Source organism: Loxodonta africana, chromosome 19, assembly GCF_030014295.1.
Source record: "Loxodonta africana isolate mLoxAfr1 chromosome 19, mLoxAfr1.hap2, whole genome shotgun sequence".
In the NCBI taxonomy this organism is placed as follows: Eukaryota; Metazoa; Chordata; class Mammalia; order Proboscidea; family Elephantidae; genus Loxodonta; species Loxodonta africana.
This window is the reverse complement of record NC_087360.1, coordinates 57,390,519-57,404,726: the sequence shown is the minus strand read 5'-3', so window position 1 is coordinate 57,404,726 and position 14,208 is coordinate 57,390,519.

Sequence of the window (14,208 nt, the reverse complement as noted above, 5' to 3'; positions counted from 1 at the left end):
CCCACAGGGTTTCCAAGGAGTGGCTTGGTAGATTGAAATTCCTGACCTTTTGGTTAGCAGTCAAGCTCTTAACCACAGCGCAAGCAGGGCTCCAGAAAATATATAATATGCTCATGTATATATAGGCATGTCTACGTTTTTTTTCGTTTTGGAGAGCTGGTAGTTAAACCAGTAATCTGCATTTTAAATGAGCATTTCCATGTTCTTATGCTTTCTAAATTTGGAGAACCACTGTTTTAGCTACTGAATGAAAAAGATCAGGATTATTCAATTTAGTTTCAAAAAGCTTTTCCTGATTCTTACAGAAAGCATGACACAGACTGTGTTCTTTTAAAAGAAGAGGCTTTTAAAAATATTTTTTTATTAATTAAAAATAGCTTTATTGGAAGGAAAAATAGGATCAATGCTAGAGGCCCTAATACAGAGCGTTAACAGGATACAAACCGTAACTAACAATACACAAACACCAGAAGATAAGCTAGATAACTGGGATCTTCTAAAAATTAAACACTTATGCTCATCGAAAGACTTCACTGAAAGAGTAAAAAGAGAACCTATAGACTGGGAAAAAATGTTTTTCTATGACAAATCAGACAAAGGTCTAATCTCTAAAATCTATAGGAAAATCCAACACCTCTGCAACCAAAAGACAAATAATCCAATTAAAAAATAGACAAAGGATATGAACAGACACTTCTCCAAAGAAGACATTCAAGTGGCTAATAGACACATGAGGAAATGCTCAATATCACTAGCCATTAAAAAAAAAAAAAAAAAGCCATTAAAGAAATGCAAATCAAAACAACAGTGAGATATCATCTCACCCCGATGTTACTGGCATGAATCAAAAAAACAGAATATAACAAATGTTGGAGAGGCTGCAGGGAGACTGGCACTCTTTTGTACTGCTGGTGGGAATGCCAAATGGTACAACCATTTTGGAAAAAGATACAGCGCTTCCTTAAAAAGCTAGAAATAGAAATACCATATGATCTAGCAATTCCACTCCTAGGAATATATCCTAGAGAAATAAGAGCCATCAAATGACTAGACATATCCACACCCATGTTCACTGCAGAATTGTTCACAATAGCAAAAAATGGAAACAGCCTAGGTGCCCATCAACAGATGAATGGATCAAAAAACCATGGTACGTACACACAATGGAATACTATGCAACAATAAAGAACAATGATGAACCTGGGAAGCATCTCACAACATGGATGAGTCTATACGGCATTATGCTGAGGGAAATAAGTCAATCACAAAAGGACAAATATTGTATAAGACCACTACTATAAAAACTCATGTAAAGGTTTACACACAAAAAGAAGCAATCTTTGATGGTTATGAGGGAGGGGAGGGGTGGAGATGGAAAAACTAAATCAACAATGATAACGGATAACTTTGATGAAGGGTAAGACAGTACACAACAGTGCTGGAAGCCAGCACAACTTGTACAAGGCAAGGTCATGGAAGCTCCATAGACACATCCAAACTTCCTGGGGGACTGAATTACTGGGCTGAGGGCGGTGGTGACCATGGGCTCGGGGAATATCTAGCTCAATTGGCATCACATAGCTTATAAAGAAAATGTTCTACATTCTACTTTGGTGAGTAGAACGTGGGGTCTAGAAAGCTTGTTAGTGGCCATCTAGGATACTCCACTGGTCTCACCCTGTCCGGAACAAGGGAGAATGAAGAAAACCAAAGACACAAGGGAAAGATCAGTACAAAGGACTAATGGACCACGAGTAACACAGCCTTCACCAGACTGAATCCAGCACAACTAGGTGGTGCCCAGGTACCACTACCAACTGCTCTGACAGAGATCACGATAGAGGGTCCAGGACAGAGCTGGAGAAAAATGTAGAACAAAATTCTAACTCACCAAAAAAAAAATAAATAAGACCAGATTTAGTGCTCTAATGGAGACTGGAGAAACCTTGAGAGTATGGCCCCCAGACACCCTTTTAGTTCAGTAATCAAGTTACTCCTGAGGTTCACCTTTCAGCCAAAAATTAGACAGGTCCATAAAACAAAACGAGACTAAAGGGGCACACCAGCCCAGGGGCAAGGTGTAGAAGCAGGAAGGTACAGGAAAGCTGGTAATGGGGAACCCAAGGTCAAGAAGGTGAGAGTGTTGACATGTGGCGGGGTTGGCAACCAATGTCACAAAACAGTACGTGTATTAATTGTTTAATGAGAAACTAGTTTGCTCTGTAACCCTTCATCTAAAGCACACACACACACAAAACCTTTATTGGAGTATCATTGACGTATAATTAACTGTACATACTTAAAAGTACATAATTTTCTAAGTTTTGGTATACATATTAAAAAAAAAAAAAACCTGTTACCATCGAGTCGATTCTGACTCATAGTGACCCTAAAGGACAGAGTAGAAGTGCTCTACAGGGTTTCCAAGGAGCGCCCAGTAGATTCAAACTGTCTACCTTGTGGTTAGCAGCTGTAACTCTTAAACAGTACGCCACCAGGTTTTCCAACATACATATATACATTAATGAAACCATCGCCACAATCAAGGTAATAAACACAACCATTACCTCCAAAAATTTTCTTATACCCCTTTGTGATTCTTCTGTCCTACCCCTTCCAGCCATCTCATGCCCAAGCAATCACTGATCTGCTTTGTCACTATAGATTAGTTTGCATTTTCTAGAATTTGTTATAAATGGAAGCATATGGTAAATACTCTTTTTGGTCTGGCTTCTTTCACTCTTTCTCTTCAGTGGCATAGTTTTGAGATATATCTATATTTATGTTGTTGTGTGTCTCAATAGTTCATTCCTTTTCATTTCTGAGTAGTATTCTACTGTATGCCTATATCACAATTTCTTTATTCATTCACCTGTTCATGGATATTTGGGTTTTTTCCAGGTTTTGGCTATTACAGACAATGCGGTTATGAACTTTTGTGTACAAATCTTTGTATGGACATATATTTCCTCTTCATTTAGTAAATGGAGCCCTGGTGGCACAGGAGTTAAGAGCTTCACTGCTAACCAAAAGGCTGGCAGTTTGAATTCACCAGCTGCTCCTTGGAAACCCCATGGGGCAGTTCTACTCTGTCTTATAGGGTTGCTATAGGGTTGCTGTGAGTCGGACCTGACCCAAGCCATGGTGTTTTCAATCGCCTCATATGCATGTGAAAACTGGACAATGAGTAAGGAAGACTGAAGAAGAATTGATGCCTTTGAATTATGGTATTGACAAAGAATATTGAATATACCACAGACTGACAAAAGAGAGAACAAGTCGGTCTTGGAAAAAATACAGCCAGAATGCTCCTTTGAAGAAAGGATGGCGAGACCATGTCTCACATACTTTGAACTGTTATTAGGAGGGATCAGTCCCTGGAGAAGGACATCATGCTTAGTAGAGGGAAAAGAGGAAAAAGAGTAAGACCCTCAATGAAAAAGAGGAAGGCCCTCAATGAGATGGATTGACACAGTGGCCGCAACAATGGGCTCAAGCATAACAATGACTGTGAGGATGGCACGGGACCAGGCAGTGTTTCATTCTGTTGTACATAGGGTTTCTAGAGTCGAAACCAACTCCATGGCACCTAACAACAACAAAAACGTGAGTCACAATTGACTCGACAGCAACAGGTCAGGAGTGGAATGGCTGGATCATGTGGTGAATACATGTTTAACTTTTTAAGAAATTGCCAAACTGTTTACCAATGTGACAGAGGCCATTTCCTCCTTCCTTCGTTCCTTCCTTCGTTCCTTCCTTCCTTCCTTCCTTCCCTCCTTCCCTCCCTCCCTCCCTCCCTCTCTCCCTCCATTTTTGGTATTGAAAAATATAAGTGAGTCTCACGTTGGCTCAGTACCCTTTTGTAAGCATTCCAAGTGAGCTAACAGTGCATCACCACTTATATTCATATCCTGTAAATACTTAATATTTATCTAGTGGGAGTGGAGGAAACTAGTTTATACTAATGAAAACAGAGTCAATTCCTTTACTTCATTGGCCAATGATGAATTTTTTAAAATTTATTTTCCACTTTCTACAGTTCTAATTTGTGTTTTCCTGAACCAGACAATATCTTAGGATTTTTTTAAAAAGTTTGGATAAAAAAAATTGGTTGATTTCAGTAAGCATTGTATTATTACTATTATTTAATTTCAGAATTTCAGCTGAGGGCAACTAATTACTTTGTAGCACACACACATTGCCAATACACTCAAAAGAGAGGGGTGTGTGTGTGTGTGTGTGTGAGTTCCCACTCCAGAATATTGTCTATTTCAAGAGGAGTGAGACCAATTGCATTTTACTCAGGCTATGTGGAACTTTTTTTTTTTTTTTTTAATGTGGAACTATGTTTCTGATTTATTTTAGTATTGATAGTCTCGTCTTATAGATTGTTGCTCTTGGAAGCTGCCTGGCCTCTCAATTTATCTGGCTCTGAGTGGTCCCTTTGAAGAAAGAGAATCTAAAGCCAAGACTAGGTGTGCTATTATTATGTAGCTAGACTTTGCAAAAGCCCCAAATCTAAAATAGCATAATTATAGTTAATCTCCAGTTAATTGTAAATAGAAATTTAGAGTTGTTTCGGGGCTTCTGGACCCTAGTGGTGCAGTGGTTAAGAGCTCGGCTGCTAACCAAAAGTTTGGCAGTTTGAATCCACCAACCACTCCTTAGAAACCCTATAGGGCAGTTCTACTCTGTCCTATAGGGTCTCTGTGAGTTGGAATTGACTCCATGGCAGCTGGTTTGGTTTTTTGGGTTTTCAGGGCGTCTGCATGAGAATGACCACAGGGAGTCCTGACTAGAAAACATTTTCATGTTTAAGTCTGACAACTTCTTAATCACTTGGCCTTTCAGACAGATACAGTGTTATTACCCCAGATTTTCTCTGAGTAGGTTGGTGGCAGGGTTGGAAGACAGAATAAGCCTAACCAATGCTGATGTTAGCTAGAGCTTTAGCTAGATTTTGCAGGAACAGTTGGTTCTAGCAGCCTCTTCCTTTCCTAGGAAAAGAGGCAACATGTGCAAATTACCCCCTGAGTTAAATGGACTAATACTCCCCTTTGATGAGACTCAACTGCAGTGTGGTATTTTACAATTATTTCTTATTTTATCTGTAGCCATTCAATTGCTCTGGAAAAAAAAAAAAAAAGAACTGTACATATAGCAATGACAGTTTAATATTTTCCTCTCTTTCCTGACTCATTGTTCTCCAACTCACAGCAGGAGTTATGTAAAACTCTTCAAAAATCCCTTTATCAGTGAGGGAGCAATCTGTCTTTCTCTGCTCAATCAAGATAAAAGCCCTATCTGAAGGGAAGGACTGTTACAGATCCTGGCACTGGTAGTCTTTCAAGTGCCAGGAAAAAAAAAAATGAAGAAGTATCTGCTCTGTGAGAAGAAACAAACAAACAAACAAGTTTCTCTCTTTAGTTACATACACATTGTTAGAGTGACTCTAGTTGTTGGCTGAATAAATTGACAACACATATGTGATGTTGATTATCAGCTCAATTACAGTACACGACAGGACGTATGACAAAAGAACAAAGCAAACGCTGAAGAAGCAAATCCACTGATTAAAATCTTACTTAACTTTCCATTGTATTACTTAGTTAGGGTTCCTAACAACTCTAATCAAGTTGTATTTAGAACGTTAGAAGAACACATATGAGATAGCAGACGAGCGCTGGATTAAGAGTCAGCTGGGCTAGATCCCAATTCTGGATTTGCCTTGACCTGACAGATAGATAAGTAGTTCCCAACTTTCCATCACAAAGAACCTATTTCACATTTTTTTTTGCTTATAGATACAATGCTTTGAAAGATTTTATTAGTTACCTATATCGCTTTATCCCAGGCTGTAAGTATACGGGCACCCCAGAGTTGTGTCCATGGGGAAAGGAATCTGGACTGGGCGCAAATTCTGGCCCCACTGGTTACTGGCCATGTGATCTTGGGAAAGTTATATAACCTCTCTGAGCCTCAATTTCCTCATAGGTTTGTCATAAAAGATCTCTTTAAAGTGTTGAAAAGCAAAGAAACTTTGAGGACTAAGGTGCACCTGACCCAACCCCTGGTATTTTCGATTGCCTCATACGCGTGCAAAAGCTGGACAATGAATACAGAAGACCAAAGAAGAATTGATTCCTTTGAATTGCAGTGTTGGCGACGAATGTTGGACATACTGTGGACCGCCAGAAGAACCAACAAGTCAGTCTTGGAAGAAGTACAGCCAGAATGCTCCTTGGAAGCAGGGATGGTCAGCCTTTGTCTCACTTATTGTGGACATGTTGTCAGGAGGGACGAGTCCATGGAGAAGGACATCATGTTTGGTAAAGTAGAGGGTGAGCGAAAAAGAGGAAGACCCTGGACAAGATGAATTGACACAGTGGTTCCAACAATGGACTCAAGCATAACAATTGTGAGGATGGCACAGGACTGCACGGTGTTTCGTTGTGTTGTCTTTCGGAACAGACTTGATGGCACGTAAAACAACAAGCCTCATTTCCTGATAGGATTGTGGTAAGTATATAAATACATATTTAAATATATATGGCTTAAACTAGTGCCTGAATCATGGTAAAAGTCCTAAAAAAATTCCTAACTATAATAGAAACAGTATTTTATTACGTATTTATTTTATTATTATAACAAACCAGGTTGAAGGGTTGGCCCTTTTGGGAGCTGACTAGCAGTCCCATCTATAATGTCCAAAGGGATATAGCAAACTTTGATTGTATCATTAATGGGAGTATCACTGAGTTGCGGTATCATTAAGGGGATGTGCCCTGTGGAGTGGGAGTGCACAGCAGCAATTTGGGGGCACAGATGGTACTTTGTTTCCGTTACAGAGGTCTTCCCTGATTTTGCTTGGGCTGTCAAGGTGGAAGCAGGGTTCAGAAAGGAAGTAGTATTTGAGGTGGGGGTGGGGGATGGAGGTGAAACTGAAGGAAAAAAAAAAAAAAAAAAACCCAACCAAACAAGAAGGGTTCTGGGCCCAGGCCAGATAGTGTGGGCTTCGTAGCAGAGATTGTTCCCAGAGGAGGGCTAAGATCCCCCCAGAAAACCGAGGTCAAAGCCCACTGTCCGTAAAAAGAAGGTGCTGAGGGGAAAGGAGGCATCCCTGGGTGGCACAAACGGTTAAGCCCTTGACTACTAGCCAAAAGGTTTGTAGTTCTAACCCACCCAGAGCCGCTTTGGCAGAAAGACCTAGAGATCAGCTTCCAAAAGGCCACAGCCTTGAAAACCCTTTGGAACAGTTCTACTCTGCACACATGGGGTTGTCCCCAGTCAGAATTGACTCAACTGCAACTGACAAGAACAAGAGAAAAAGGTGTACCTGGTGGCAGACAGATTCTCATGGTGGGAACAGACTGAGGGCAGTAAGGCTAATCGCACACCCTCGTGATGGCGGGCTGGGCTTCCTGATAGACGGCCATATTGGTTTAGAACAAACTCAGGACTTGAGCAGGGCTGAATCTGCCAGCTAAAGGTCTTGAGGTCCTGTAACTGCAGGGCTGGAGAAGAAAGTGACATACAAAGCTAATCTTTTCCCATTTGTATTATCATTATATTTCTCTTTTATCTCTGATTCAGCCAGATTTTAACCAAAGATTCACAATTGTCAAAATTATATAATAAATTTATACAATTTATTATATAATTTTTATATTTATATAATATATAATTTATATTATATTATATAATGGATTACTGATGTGATTGTGATGCCAAAAAAAAAAAAAAATCAGGTTAAGTAAACTGATAGATAAATAGGCACTGTTTACTGCTTCTGGCTGCTTAATTCTGATTGTCCTTGGTTTCTGGGCCAAGGCCGATGGCAAACTGGATGCTCAATTCTGCCTGGTACCTCGACTCTGTGTGCACAGTGAAAGGGTCACCATTCACATCCCACAAAGTCCTATTATGCCACTAACAGTGAATCAGCTTGGGTCTCTTGTGAAATGTCAGTGTAAGCTCACTGATTTTATACAGTGTATATGAGTCGGAATCAACTCGATGGCACTGGGTTTGGGTTTATATGATTTTAGTGAAAAACAGAGGCTTTTTATATTTAGTTAGCCTAGGCAGTCCTGTTGTAGGTAAGTGCACCTTTTTCTGTTGGGTTTTTGAAATGCTGACAATGACTCACGTGTCTTTGTTTAGCTAAAGTAATTTCTTGACGAACTCAATGGATACCACAGCATTTTATGCTGGTAGCCATTGTCCTGCCTCTTGAAACTCTCTGGCTCCTAAGAACCTCACTTGACTGGTTCTGCTGTCTTTCACACCTTTCTTTCTCAGTTTCCTTTATTGGATCCTCTTTCCTTGTCCCTTTAATTCTAATTGTTTCCTGGGATTATGCTGCCAGCTACCTTCTGTCACTATATGCTCCCACTAGTTGATCTTACTCATTCTCATTATTTAAATGATTACATTTTTGTACATTGAGGACTCCCCATTGTCTCTGTATCTCTAGTCCTAGCCTACCTGGAGCTCTAGAGCTCTATTTCTAATTGATAGCCAGGCCACTCCTCTGGGGCATCACACAGGTACCATAAGATCAGCCATTTTTCACGTTAATTGATGTTGTTGGCTTAAACCAATCATATTTCACGCTACCCCCTCCACGCTGAGAGATAGGGGTGGTGTTAACCTCCCTCTCAGAACCTCATGGAGGACCTCATGGAGATGAGTTCTGAACAAAATTAGGGTTCTTCCAGCAAGAAAGAAAAGCTGCCGACAAGGCAACTGACAGATTCCCACCCCACTAAAATTCATATAATACATTCTTTATCTGGTGTTATCATAAAATTGGTCCCCCCCCAAATATTTGCTGGAGTCCTAACCCCTATACCTTCAGATGTAATCCTGTTTGGCAACAGGGTTTTCTTTGTTATGTTAATTAAATCATATCCGATCGAGCAGAGTGGGTTCTAAACGTAATCACTTCGGAGTTCTAAGAAGAGCAGATTAGATACACGGATACAAACACTTGAGGGGTAGACACTATGTGAGGATTGTCTTTGAGCCAAGGAAACAAGGAATGCCCAGGACTGCCTACAAGGAAGGAACTGACATGCCTGAGACCCTAATTTGGACTTTTAGCTTCCAGAACTGTGAGAAAATAAATTTCTGTTCTTTAAAGCCACCCAGGTATGACATTTCTGTTCAGGGTCAGCTTAACCAGTAAGCAAGGTATGCATGGGCTTAGTTGTGTTTATTTACTAATTCGTAGTGCACCATTTCACATGGGTTTCACCACAACCTGTGATGAAAAACAGTTGAAACTGTGCACTCCAGGTTAGTAAGTAAGCACATGTAAGCTTGTGTGTACCTTGCTTATTGGGTAATCTGTCCCTGTTTGTGTTAGAGCAGCAGTAGGAAACTAAGAAACCTGGGCATTCAAAGTCCCATGTTGTCTAAATACAGGTCACTTTTAGATGCTTATCTTCCCTCATAAATGTCCCCAATATTCTGGCTGTGTTAGATCCCCATTCTCAGGACATACTTAGTACTTCCACCTCTACCTCACTGGTCATGCCTTACTTCTTGGATCCCACCCTCCAATTCACTCTACCCATCAAATTTCTACTCACTTTTCCAGAACTATCTCAAAAGCCCCTTCTAACATGAAGCTGTCCATAGATATCACAGGGACCTCTCCTTCTTTTCTCTTTTTTGAATTTCTATAACATTATGCTCCATCTTCCCTACTAGATTCCTGGTTTCTTGAGGTCAAGGACTGTGTTTAGTCATTTTTTGTTGTTCCCACAGTGCCTGGCGTGTTGATAGGCACGCAGGAGCTGCTCCATTATTATTCTTTGGATGAATAATGATTTGATTAAAAAATTCTCTGGTTCTGTGTTGCCAAAGAGGAAAAACATGTCTCATATAGCAAGGGAAGCAAACTGGCACCATTTAACAAGAAGACAAATTTTCTTCTCAGTGGCCGTCACAATGAGTCGCCTCCATGCACAGCTTTTAGATACGTATGAAGAGAGGAAAGGAAATACTCTTGTTTCTGAAATTGGTAAAGCTTGTTTCAGCATCCCCATCCTTTGCCTTTCTATGACTTTTTCATTTTTTGGTGGCTTTACCACTTGTCAGGAGGTCTCAAGGCTCAGTAGTTAACACTCAGCTGCTAATTGAAAGGTCAGTGGTTTGAATCTACCAGCCACTCCATGGGAGAAAGGTGTGGCAGTCTGCTTCTTTAAAAATTTACAGCCTTGGAAACCCAATGAGGCAGTTCTACTCTGTCCTGTAGGGTAACTATGAGTTGGAATCAACTCGAGGGCAAGGGTTTATTATTTTTTTTTTATACCACTTGTTGCTTTTTCCTTTCACCATTTCTCATCTTTGAACCTATTGATTCCAATTACAACCGCCTTCCTCTCTCTAAGGTCATTTTCCTTGTTCAGTGTTAATATTTTATATGGTAGCTCTTCTAATATCCTTAAGTGCACTTCTATGTATCCTATTTCCATTGTTGGTAATAAAGACTCTTATGCTAATGTGTGTGTGTTGTTGAAACATATTCTCTTTATTAATGGAGATCTTACCATAGTGTATATTTATAGCAGTAAACAGGCACAGAGTGAGACCTGAATGTGGGATAGATCTTTGCAGATCATTAATTAAATGATAAATAATCTATTTTAAGATGCAAATAACATTCAGAAAAGAAAGAAAAGTAAAACAACAATAATAATTTAAAACAGTCTATCCATCAGAGTTAAAAATAAATAAATAAAGCTAGAGTGAAAGTTGGAGGGCCCCTTTTCTGTAAATCATAAAAACATGAGTTATTACAGGGAAAATGTTTGAAAACCAGTATTCCTACCTATAAATAAAGGCTAGGGTGAGCTAGACCTACTGTTATGGATTGAATTGTGTCCCCCCCCACCCCCGCAAATTTGTGTATCAACTTGGCTAGTCCATGATTCCCAGTATTGTGTGATTGTCCACCATTTTGTCATCTGATGTGATTTTCCTATGTGTCATAAATCCTATCTCTATGATGTTAATGAGACCGGACTCAATCTACAAGATTAGGTTGTACCTTAAATCAATCTCTTTGAGGAATAAAAGAGAGAAGCGAGCAGAGAGACATGGGGACCTCATACCACCAAGAAAGAAGCACTAGGAGCATAGCGTGTCCTTTGGACCTGGGGCCCTTGCGCTGAGAAGCTCCTAGACAGGGGAAGATTGATGACAAGGACCTTTCCCAGAGCTGACAGAGAGAGAAAGCCTTCCCCTGGAGCTGGCACCCTGAATTCAGACTTCTAGCCTGCTAGACTGTGAGAGAGTGAATTTGTCTTTGTTACAGCTATCCACTTGTGGTATTTCTGTCATAGCAGTGCTAGATAACTAAGACACCTACACATTCTGAATTAGAGCAGCTACTGTAGAGCAACATTTACACTGATCTGTGTTTGGATATCTGGATTTTATATCAGGTGGATGCAGGCCACACGTGAATCAGTCTCTGCCGCCTCACTGATCTTGTTTTTCTGTAGTTCCCTCTCTCACCCTTTTGTTTTCCTCTATAGAGAGAGGCGCGGCAGTGTTGAGTGCAGAGAAGTAGAATGTAAGTCAACCTGTGAAGCGCCTCATGTACTAGATGGCTTTATGTGAGATCTCAGTTATTCTGTTGAAAGCATTGCCCCGGGGAGCTTCCCCAGCCAGCTGTTGTTTGGGAAAGATTGCTTGGGAGTGGTGACATGAATGGAACACATTTTCTCTTTTTCGTCTTCCTCCTGGACTGACAGGGAGAAAAACGATATGATTTTTTTTTTTTTTTCCCGTAGAAAAACAAAGTTTACCTCTTTGGGTCAAACATTATTTATTTTACCCATTTTAAATGAAAGACTCTTTGGAAGCACACTGCACACTTTCAAGATGCCTTAAGTAGACTGTGTGGAATACAATTTAACCCTATCTTAATGACTCATCCACAGTCTTTACGCTTGAGTACAGCAAACCTCTCCCATCTAATGAGCTATCTATGACTACACACCACGTTTGCTGTGATCTAAGAAATCAGATAACCCTGACTGTTAGAATTACATTTAAAATAAGAATGTGTCTCTTAGAAAGCAAAGTAATTGAGTTTTAACGGATGAGCTTTACAATTGCTCTTTGAGCTCCTGGATGGGTTGGGATCAAGGTTCTCAAGGATCCTGACCAAACATTGGTCAGGTTGAGAAGTCTGACCTCGAATGTGTGAAATATTTTTGTATTTAAAGTTTAATACCTATGCAGCATATATTTGAAACAAAACATTAAATATACATATTTCGTGTTTTGTAAATGTAAAAGTTCCACACTGTATGTATTATTATTTACTTTTACATGGACTGCCTTTTTCTCCAAGAGGATAAAATCACTCTGGCATCTGAGTTCACTTATTTCCAGAACTTTCTATATGTTTCTTTACTGTTACCACATCATCATCAACATATTTAGGAAACTTTCTAATGGCCTCAGAAATGAAAACAACATTCTGATTCCTAAATCATTTTATTTATAAAATATGTTTAACTACAGAAGAACACTGTAGCTAAAACCTAAAATCTGTATGGGAAACATTTCCTTTTTTTGTCAGAAGTCTTAAAAATCGTTTTTACATCTGGGTTTGGCGTTTGAAGTCTAAAGGAACCCATCCTTCTACTGGTTTCACTGTCTCGATTTTGGTAGGTATCGGTAAGAACAGGAGCTTCAGAGGTAAGCTGGTTGTCCATTTCCCGTCAACCACTGCTGTCTCAGACTCGGACGCTGGTTCATAATATCGGCCCCTAAACTGATAGATCAAAGGCTATTATATATCTGCTTTCTTTTCGGGTAGCACGTCCAGAAAATGTATCTTTTCTCATACGACATTACTTAATTTCATAGCTTTATTTTATCATCTTTTCACCTTCCTTATTTTTTCATGTATTGATTACTGTCGAAATATAGCTAAGGGCATCAAACCCTCAGCTAGCTTTGCCTTTATGACTATTGCTATATACTGATACGATGCATATTGATATGTATACGCTATGCTGATTTATATCAGTATCCTAATGGAAAAACTTTGGAAAATGATAACCTCAGGTACTTTTACAAGTGTGTTAAGAGCCCCTAAAGGAAATGTAATCAACCCTGAAGTGATCTCCCTCTCTCTTTTATTGATCCTTTAAAAAAAAACAAACAAACGACTTCTGGCTTCATTGATTCTCTCCGTTGTTTTCCTATTCTCTGTTTCATTTATTTCTGCCCTGACCTTTGTTATTTCTTTCCATCTGGTCGTTTTGGGTTTGCTGTTCTTTTTTAATTCCTCAAGTTGCAAAGTTAGGTTATTGACTTGTGCTCGCTCTTCTTTTTTACTGTAGGCTCGCTCCGCTATAAATTTCCCTCTGAGCGCTGCCTTTGCTGAATCCCATAAGTTTTGATATTTCTGCTTTTGTTTTTATTCAATTCTAAGTATTTTCTGATTTCTTTCTTGATCCAACAGTTAACTGTGTGTTGTTTAATTTCCATATGTTTGTGTATTTTCCGGTTTTCTTTTTGTTATTGATTTCTAATTTTGCCCCATTGTGGTTGGAGAAAATTACTTTGTATGACTTCAATGTTTTTAAATGTATCGAGACTTGCTTTGTGGTCAGACCTGGAGAAGGATCAATGTGCCCTGGAGAAGAGTATGTATCGTGCTGTTGTTGAGTGGAGTATGTATGTCTGTTAAGTCTAGTTGGTTTATACTGTTGTTCAGATCCTCCGTTTTCGTATTGATCTTCTTTCTAGATGTTCTGTCCATTATTGAAAGGGGTGTACTGAAGTTGCCAACTAATATAATTGAGCTGTCTATTTCTCCCTTCAATGCTATCAAAGTTTGCTTTATATATTTAGGTGTTCTGATGTTAGGTTCATATATACTTATAATTATTATATCTTCTTAATGAATTGGCCCTTTTGTCCTTGTGTAATGTCCTTCTTTGTCTCTTCTAACAAATTTTGACTTAATCTGTTTTGTCTTATATTAAAACTGCCACTCCAGCTCTCTTGGTTATTAATTGCGTGGAATATTTCTTTCCATCCTTTCGCTTACAACCTGTTTGTATCCTTGGGCCTAAGATGTGACTCTTGCAGAGAGCACATAGTTGAATTATTATTATTTTTTAAATCTATTTTGGTGCTCTCTGCCTTTTGATTGCAGCATTTAGCCTA